This window comes from Moschus berezovskii, chromosome 6 (genome assembly GCF_049115385.1).
Source record: "Moschus berezovskii isolate FMDL1 chromosome 6, NW_MosBer_1.0, whole genome shotgun sequence".
In the NCBI taxonomy this organism is placed as follows: domain Eukaryota; kingdom Metazoa; phylum Chordata; class Mammalia; order Artiodactyla; family Moschidae; genus Moschus; species Moschus berezovskii.
Genome location: NC_142465.1, coordinates 104,450,398 through 104,459,299, shown reverse-complemented (window position 1 = coordinate 104,459,299; position 8,902 = coordinate 104,450,398). Strand labels below are relative to the sequence as shown.

General features: G+C 36.8%; 1 long non-coding RNA gene across 1 annotated transcript; it reads right to left on the bottom strand.

The window, feature by feature from the left end:
- Positions 1–550: 550 nt before the first annotated feature.
- Positions 551–3,857, bottom strand: LOC148777705 (uncharacterized). The gene is made up of 3 exons (XR_016037528.1): positions 3,623–3,857; positions 1,436–1,553; positions 551–788 (listed from the first exon to the last, which is right to left on the bottom strand). It is a non-coding gene; the product is annotated as an uncharacterized LOC148777705 (long non-coding RNA).
- Positions 3,858–8,902: the final 5,045 nt, after the last annotated feature.

Genomic DNA, 8,902 nt, shown 5'->3' with positions numbered 1-8,902 from the left:
CTTTCCTGTCAAAGACTATTATTATCTTTGTCTAACCTGAGACAGAGACAAAACTAAGTGTATTTAACATCAGAACTTTGAAAATCATTATGTAACTTTTTGGAGCTTTGTTATCATACAGGAATTGTTCTGCTCTGGTATTTTAGTACCTAGAAAACATTGAAATGATCTTTTAAAAATTAACACTGATCTAAAAAATCATAATAATTTTAGTTTCTCAGTTTAAATGTGGTGTTTTTAGAATTAGAATTATCTGGAATAAAATTGCTTTTAACAAGAAAAGTTAATAAAGTAATGAAAATTGGGGAGGGGGGATATTAACAAAAGCCTAAAGCAATAGACTTCTCCACCTCTTACAGTATTTGGTTTAACCAATCTCAAGAATTAATTTGTATTTCTCAATAAGGTTTTTCAGCTTCCTAAAGCCTGTGCTTGAGTTATGAAATCAGAAAATACATATATATATATATATGCACACATATGTACAATATATATACATATATATATATATATAATATTCCCTAGAATCATTCTCTTATTTATACTTTGGACAATCTGAGAATAGCTATTCCACATTTAGGCTGAATGCACATATTAAAATATGAGTTTTATTTCATCATATGATTTTTGAGAAGGCACTGATGATCATTAAAGTTAAAAGTTCGATCACAATTTCAAAAATACACTACGTGGAATAAAAATTATCACTCTCACTAGAGTATACATCAAGACAAAGCAGATGATTCCCAGGATCACGGCAACGAGCTTCTCTCAAGGTGACGGTAAATCTGCAGGGAGAGAAAAGGAAGCACTGAGAAAGGAGTGATGGAGACAGTTGTTTTAGAAGAACAAAAGATCCCACATCCGTGAGAATTCAAAGACATCAACTTGGACTCCAAATCCATATGAAACATTGTAATTGTCCTCTCAGAATATATACATTTTCAGCAAATATAACACTTCATAAATTGTAGATTAAAGACTACAAATTGCAACAATGCTGGAAAAGATAGGCTCCTCTGTCCTTGGGATTTGCCAGGGATCCAAGCTGCATCTCCTGCATTGGCAGGTGAATTCTTTATCACAAAGCCACCAGGAAGCTCATACTAGACTACTGTGTTTAAACTCAAATCTGATCCTCATAAATAAAAAGTATATGAGCTATTAAATATTTCACACTTGCACTGGTAGCTCCTGCCATTCCATTGAGGATAGTGAGAGGCATTTTGAAATTTTAATTCCATGTAGGTTTTCTCCTGGAGAAGGAAATGGCAACCCACTCCAGTGTTCTTGCCTGGAGAATCCCAGGGACGGGGGAGCCTGGTGGGCTGCCGTCTATGGGGTCACACAGAGTCGGACACGACTGAAGTGACTTAGCAGCAGCAGCAGGTTTTCTCCAGCTCAGTAACTCAAATGGAACTTTGTCTGCTCTTACCTCTCATTTGCTTGTTTCCTGGTGTCCTTAGCCAGATTTGGTTCTGGGTAGTTTTTCGTTTGATTGTTCATCTCCTCAGCTGTGTAATGTCAAGGATGGCGCTCTATGAAAACTGTAACTATGTAATTAATAAATTGTGTATAAAATCACAAGAAACCTGGAGTGGGTGGTGTGTGAGATGAATGACAGCACTCATTTTGCAGTTAAGCAAGGTACATGTTTCATTTTCCTTTCTGTAAAGCTTTAGTAAGTGTTTCATGATAGACTAAGTTTTAAAAATAATACTCTACATTTGAAATAATGTTATTCATTGTTGGAACAATGAAATTAATAAATTGGTGAAAAATAAAGTTCATAAAGAGTAATATCCTTATTAATTTAGAGTGTATTTGCATAGAAACATTTAAAAACTGTTACAGCAACTGTGTTGAAATTAAAATGCCACACTGGAAAAAGTAGATGCACAAATATAACAATTTTTATGATAATTTTAAAGCCCATTAATGTTTAAGGATTGAGGCTTCTAAAGAAGAGAGAATAGTAGAGGCATATGTAATATTTCCTGCACTAAACTACTTTAATTAGTTATATCATTTATTAAAAGAAAATGAAGTGCTATCAAATAATTTTTTAAATTTTATTATGACTGCAAGTTCTTCAAAATCATTAGAAATTTAGAGAAATATTTTGCATGTTAAAAATGTTACATGAAACATTAGACTATCCAAAATTTGACAAACAATAAAAGAAAACAATATTAAAAAGATTTTAAAATAAATACTCACTTTACAAAAGTAATTAGTAATTGATAATGTCTGAGATATGAAATCATAAAATGATAAATAAAAGTATCAGTCAATTGTGGAAGAGCAATTCTGATACAAACTTCCAGAAAGAGCCTATTGGTGTCAAATCAATGAGGGTAGGTTTAGTTGTATCAACAATTAAATGTCAGATAATGCACATTGATAATTCTGTCACTGGAGTCTGTAGTTAGTGAGATCCAGAAATAATTCTGGCTTTGAAGTTTACAATTTGTGACCTTTAAAAATTATTTAGTATCTAGCAAACTAGCTTATTAATCTAAAATGAGAATAAAATATGCATTATATAAATCATATAAAACATCTGACATTAAAATTTACATTTTAAAAATTATTTTAATATAATAGCCATAATGACATTCCTAACAGTTAAAAAATGTAATAATTTATTAGACAGGATCTCTGTATCTGTGTCATTTATCTTTTTTATTCAATGTTTCGTTCACATTTTTAAAGAGCATATGAGTGTTTATAATTACATTTAAATTAGCACTTTACTGAACTACATCAGTCTTATTTTTATTAAAACTAAACTGCTTTTATTGTATCTAAATCTATGAAAAATTACATTGGCCCTTCCCAGTTTCATGAATCCCCTTTGAGAATCTATTTTTAAAAGCTGAGTGAAGGGAGGTGGGAGGGGGATTCAAGAGGGGGAACACATGTACACCCAGGGCAGATTCAAGTCAATGTATGGCAAAACCAACCAATATATTAATGTAAAGTAATTTGCCTCCAATAAAAAAAAAGAAAAAAAAAAGCTGAGTGAAATGTTTAATGACATATATAAATATATCTCTATTGCTGACAAAATACAGCAGTAATTGTTCCTTGTCATGATGCTTATGAGATTTCACTTATTTCATTGATTTACAAGCTCATTTACAAATGTGTATATGAACTTGAATAATAGGCAAGAATTTGAGTGCTTTAGAAATCCTCCATAATATTTCATATTTTATGCTTACATAATTCTCAGAATTATTCAAATAAAGCTACCAATATATCCTTAATTTGGCTATATATCAATTGTCCATAAATTGAATCACATCTAGGCATGTGTAAGTAAGTAAGTAGCTAAGTGTTAGTTGCTCAGTCGTGCCCGACTCTTTGCGACACCATGGACTGCAGCCCACCAGGCTCCTCTGTCCATGAGATTTTCCAGGCAAGGATACTGGAGTGGGTTGCCATTTCCTTCTCCAGGGGATCTTCCCAACCCAAGGATCTAACCTGGGAGTCTCCTGCACTGCAGGTAGATTCTTTACTGACTGAGCTACAAGGGAATCTGTAATCTCCGACCAAAAGCATGTGTAATCTCCTATCATATGAGATGAGGAATTAGGATGGAGAGGGAGACACCTACCTTCTGCTGGCCAGAGTCCTGCTTCCTCTTGTGGGTGACCAATTTACTGTAATAAACAGTATCTGTGGTCTTCACAGACTACCCTGTGAAGGCCCATGGTGAAGCAGTAGTAGAAAAGGTAGATTTCTCATCAACATGTCACAAAGTTTAAACAGGAAATTCTTACACTTGAGTATTTTGAAGATAACATCTCATGACACAGCTCCAGAATATAGGAGACTTTGGGTATGTAGTGTGTCATCTAGTTTGTTCTTTGGCAAGTGCCTCTGAGAAGTTTTTTTTTTTTTTACTTTCTAAAATATATTGGGGGAAAAAAGATGACAACAATCCTGTTAACTTGTTTTAATCTCAATCACATATATTACAAACTAAGCCCTTGTTAAGGGTACCTTCAATGTTTAAGTTTTACTTTTACATAAAGTTGCTAAATCTTGGCATTACATTTTTTATTTCATTATACTCATGATTTCATTCCTGTTGTGGAAAAAAATCATAATTCTGTTAGCAATATTTGTCACTAGGGCTTCCCAGGTGAAGCTAGTGATAAAGAAACCTCCTGCCAAAGCAGGAGACAAGAGATGTGGGTTCAGTCCCTGGGTCAAGAAGATCCCCTGGAGGAGAGCATGGCAATTCACTCTGCTAGAATCCCTATGGAGAGAGGAACATGGTGGGCTACAGTCCATAGTGTTGCAAAGAGTCAGACTTGATTGAAGTGACATAGTACATACAAGTCACTAATTCAGAAGATTTACTACTTGGCATTACATATTTCTTTTCCTTATATTATTATTATGTCTTTTCTGCTATAATGAAAAAAATCATAATACATTAACAATAGTTATTTAAGGATTGTAGTTTTTCAGTCACTAAGTCGTGTTCAATAATTCAACACTCTATGAACTGTAGCATCCCACGCTTCACTATCCTTCACTATCAACTTTTGCTCATACTCATGCCCATTGAATCAGTGATGCCATCCAACCATCTCATGCTCTGTTTCCACAGTTTGTTGTGATCCACACAGTCAAAGGCTTTGGCATAGTCAATAAAGCAGAAGTAGATGTTTTACGGAACTCTCTTGCTTTTCTGTGATCCAGCAGATGTTGATCTTTGGTTTCTCTGCCTTTTCTAAATCCAGTTTGAACATCTGGAAGTTCACGGTTCATGTACTGTTGGAGCCTGGCTAGGAGAATTTTGAACATTACTTTACTAGTGTGTGAGATGAGTGCAACTGTGCAGTAGCTTGAAAACTCTTTGGCATATCTTTATTTGAGATTGGAATGAAAACTGACCTTTCTCAGTCCTGTGGCCACTGCTGAGTTTTCCATTTTGCTGGCATGTTGAGTGCTGCAATTTCACACCATCATCTTTTAAGATTTGAAAGAGCTCAACTGGAATTCCATCACCTCCAATAGCTTTGCTCATAGTGATGCTTCCTAAGGCCCACTTGACTTCACACTCCAGGATGTCAGGATTTTGCTGAGTGACCAAACCAGTTCAGTTCAATTCAGTCACTCCATCATGTCCACTCTTTGTGACCCCATGGATTGCAGCACACCAGGCTTCCCTGTCCATCACCAACTTCTGGAGCTTACTCAAACTCATGTCCATCCAACCATCTCATCCTCTGTCATCCCCTTCTCCTTCTGGTTTCAATCTTTCCCAGCATTAGGGTATTTTCCAAAGAGTCAGTTTTCATCAGGTAGCCAAAGTAAAGAAGTTTCAGGTTCAGCATCAGTCATTCTAATGAATATTTGGGATTGATTTCCTTTAGGATTGACTGATCTCATCTCCTTGCAATCCAAGGACTCTCAAGAGTCTTCTCCAACACCACAGTTCAAATGCATCAATTCTTCAGTGCTCAGCTTTCCTTATGGTCCAACTCTTACATCCATACATGACCACTGGAAAAACCATAGCCTTGACTAGATGGACCTTTGTTGACAAAGTAATGTCTCTGCTTTTTAATATGCTGTCTAGGTTGGTCATAACTTTTCTTCCAAGGAGCACATGTCTTTTAATTTCATGGCTGTAGTCACCACCTGCAGTGATTTTGGAGCCCCAAAACATAGTCTCTCACTGTTTTCATTGTTTCCTCAACTGTTTGCTATGAAGTGATGGGACTAACTGCCATGATCTTAGTTTTCTGAATACAGAGTTTTAAGCCAATGTTTTCACTCTCCTTTTTCACTTTCATTGAGAGGCTTTTTAGTTATTCTTTGATTTCTGCCAAAGGGTGTTGTCTTCTGCATATCTAAGGTTATTGATACTTCTCCCAGCAATCTTGACTTCAGGTTGTGTTTCATCCAGCTCAGCATTTCACATGATGCAATCTGCACACAAGTTAAATAAGCAGGGTGACAGTATACAGCCTTCACATACTCCTTTCCTGATTTGGAAGCAGTCACTTGTTCCATGTCTGGTTCTAACTGTTGCTTCTTGATCTGCACACAGATTACTCAGGAGGCAGGTAAGGTGGTCTAGTATTCCCATCTCTTGAAGAATTTTCCACAGTTTGTTGTGATCCACACAGTCAAAGGATTTGTCATAATCAATGGAGCAGAAATAGATGTTTATCTGGAGCTCTCTTGCTTTTTCAATGATCCAGTGGATGTTGGCAATTTTATTTCTGGTTCCTCTGCCTGTTCTAAATCTATCTTGAACATCTGGAAGTTCACAATTAATGTACTGTTGAAGCCTGGCTTGGACAATTTTGAACATTACTTTGCTAGTATGTGAGATGAGTGGAATTGTGCAGGAGTCTGAACATTCTTTGGCATTATCTCTCTTTGGGATTCGAATGAAAACTGACCTTTTCTAATCCTGTGACTACTGCTGAGTTTCCAAATTTGCTGGCATTTTGAGTGCAGCACTTTCACAGCATCATCTTTTAGGATTTGAAAGAACTCAACTGGAATCCCATCACCTCCACTATCTTTTTTATAGTCATGTTTCCTAAGGCCCCATCCTGACTTCTCATTCCAGGATAGGTGAGTGATCAACCACCATGATTATCTGGGGCATGAAGATCTTTTTTGTATAGTTCTTCTGTGTATTCTTGCCACCTCTTCTTAAGATCTTCTGCTTCTGTTAGGTCCATTCCATTTTTGTCCTTTATTGAGCCCACCTTTCATGAAGTGTTCCCTTGGTATCTCTAGTTCTCTTGAAGAGATCTCTAGTCTTTCCTGTTGCTTTCCTCTATTTCTTTTCATGGATCACTAAGGAAGGCTTTCTATCTCTCCTTGATATTCTTTGGAACTCTGCTTTCAAATGGGTATATCTTTCTATTTCTCCTTTGCCTTTTATTCTCTACTTTTCTAAGGCCTCCCCAGACAATCATTTTGCCTTTTTGTATTTCTTTTTCTTGGAGATGGTCATGATCACTGTCTCCTGTACAATGTCATGAACCTCCATCCATAGTTCTTCAGGCACTCAGTCTATCAGACTAATCCCTTGAATCTATTTGTCACTTCCACTGTAAAATTGTAAGGGATTTGATTTAGGCCTTACCAAAATGGTCTAGTGGTTTTCCCTACTTTCTTCAATTTAAGTCTGTATTTTGCAATAAGCAGTTCATGATCTGAGCCACATTTCGCTTCCTGTCTTGTTTTGATGACTGTATAGAGCTTCTCCATCTTTGGCTACAAAGAATATAATCATTCTGATTTTGGTATTGACCATCTGATGATGTCCATGTTTAGATTCATCTCTTGTGTTGTTGGAAGAAAGTGCTTTTTAGACCAATACATTCTCTTTGCAAAACTCTGTTAGCCTTTGTCTAATGTATGGATGTGAGAGTTGGAGTGTGAAGAACGCTGATCGCTGAAGAACTGATGCTTTTGAACTGAGAGTCCCTTGGACTGCAAGGAAATCCAACCAGTCTATTCTAGAGGAGATCAATCCTGGGTGTTCATTGGAAGGACTGATGTTAAAGCTGAAACTCCAATACTTTGGCCACCTCATGCGACGAGTTGACTCACTGGAAAAGACTCTGATGCTGGGAAGGATTGGGGGTGGGAGGAGACGGGGATGACAGAAAATGAGATGGCTGGATGGCATCACCGACTTGATGGACATGAGTTTGAGTGAACTCTGGGAGTTGGTGATGGACAGGGAGGCCTGGTGTGCTGTGATTCATGGGGTCGCAAAGAGTCAGACACAACTGAGCGACTGAACTGAACTGATGTCAATTTTGCCTGTTACTCCAGGTATTTCTTGACTTCCTACTTTGACATCCAGTCCCCTATGATGAAAAGGGCATCATTTTTTGGGTGTTAGTTCTAGAAGGTCTTAGTTCTAGAGCCCATCAGGCTCCCCCGTCCCTGGAGTCTTCCAGGCAAGAACACTGGAGTGGGCTGCCATTTCCTTCTCCGATGTGTGAAAGTGAAAAGTGAAAGTGAAGTCGCCCAGTCGTGTCCGACCCTTAGCGACCCCACGGACTGCAGCCTACCAGGCTCCTCCATCCATGGGATTTTCTAGGCAAGAGTACTGGAGTGGTTTGCCATTGCCTTCTCCGAGAAGGTCTTCATAGACTCGTCCAACTTCAGCTTCTTCAGCATTACTTGTTGGGATATAGACTTGGATTACAGTGATATTGTATGGTTTGCCTAGGAAACAAACAGAGATCATTCTGTCATTTTTGAGATTAAACCCTAGTACTGCATTTCGAATTCTTTTGTTGACTATGAAGGCTACTCCATACCATTTGTCACTATTTCAGAAGACTTACTACCTTGTCTACATTAAAATAACTGTTACAAAGAGATGAATGCCTAAATTTACTTTTCAATTTCACCCTAGTTCTTAAAAGAGCTACACCTAATTTTATTATTCTTAAATAAGTTATTCAGGTTTCCTCTGATAAAAATAAATGTCTTTGGGAAGGGTAAAACATCAAACAATATCAAGCTATATCACCATGGCAGACATTGAAATACTGAATACTCGCTATATCATTCATTGATGATCCTTAAATCATAACTTGTTATTTGTATTTTAACAGGAATATTTGTTGTAAATAACAAAAGCCCAAGTTTCTGTCAGGGAGATAATAAGCTTTTAAATTTTCACTTCACAATAAAATGGGTAAGGCAGAAAAAGTTTACCTTTCCCTGAAACACATATGAACATCCAAAAACGTAAAACATTAAATAAACTATCAAATTGGCCTCAGATGCATTTTTTTCATCAATTTTCACTTGTATCAAGAAAAGGGTAAACGTTTATCTACCATTCCTAAGGATATTCACTTTGAGCATAACTTCTAGACCATTGAATTCA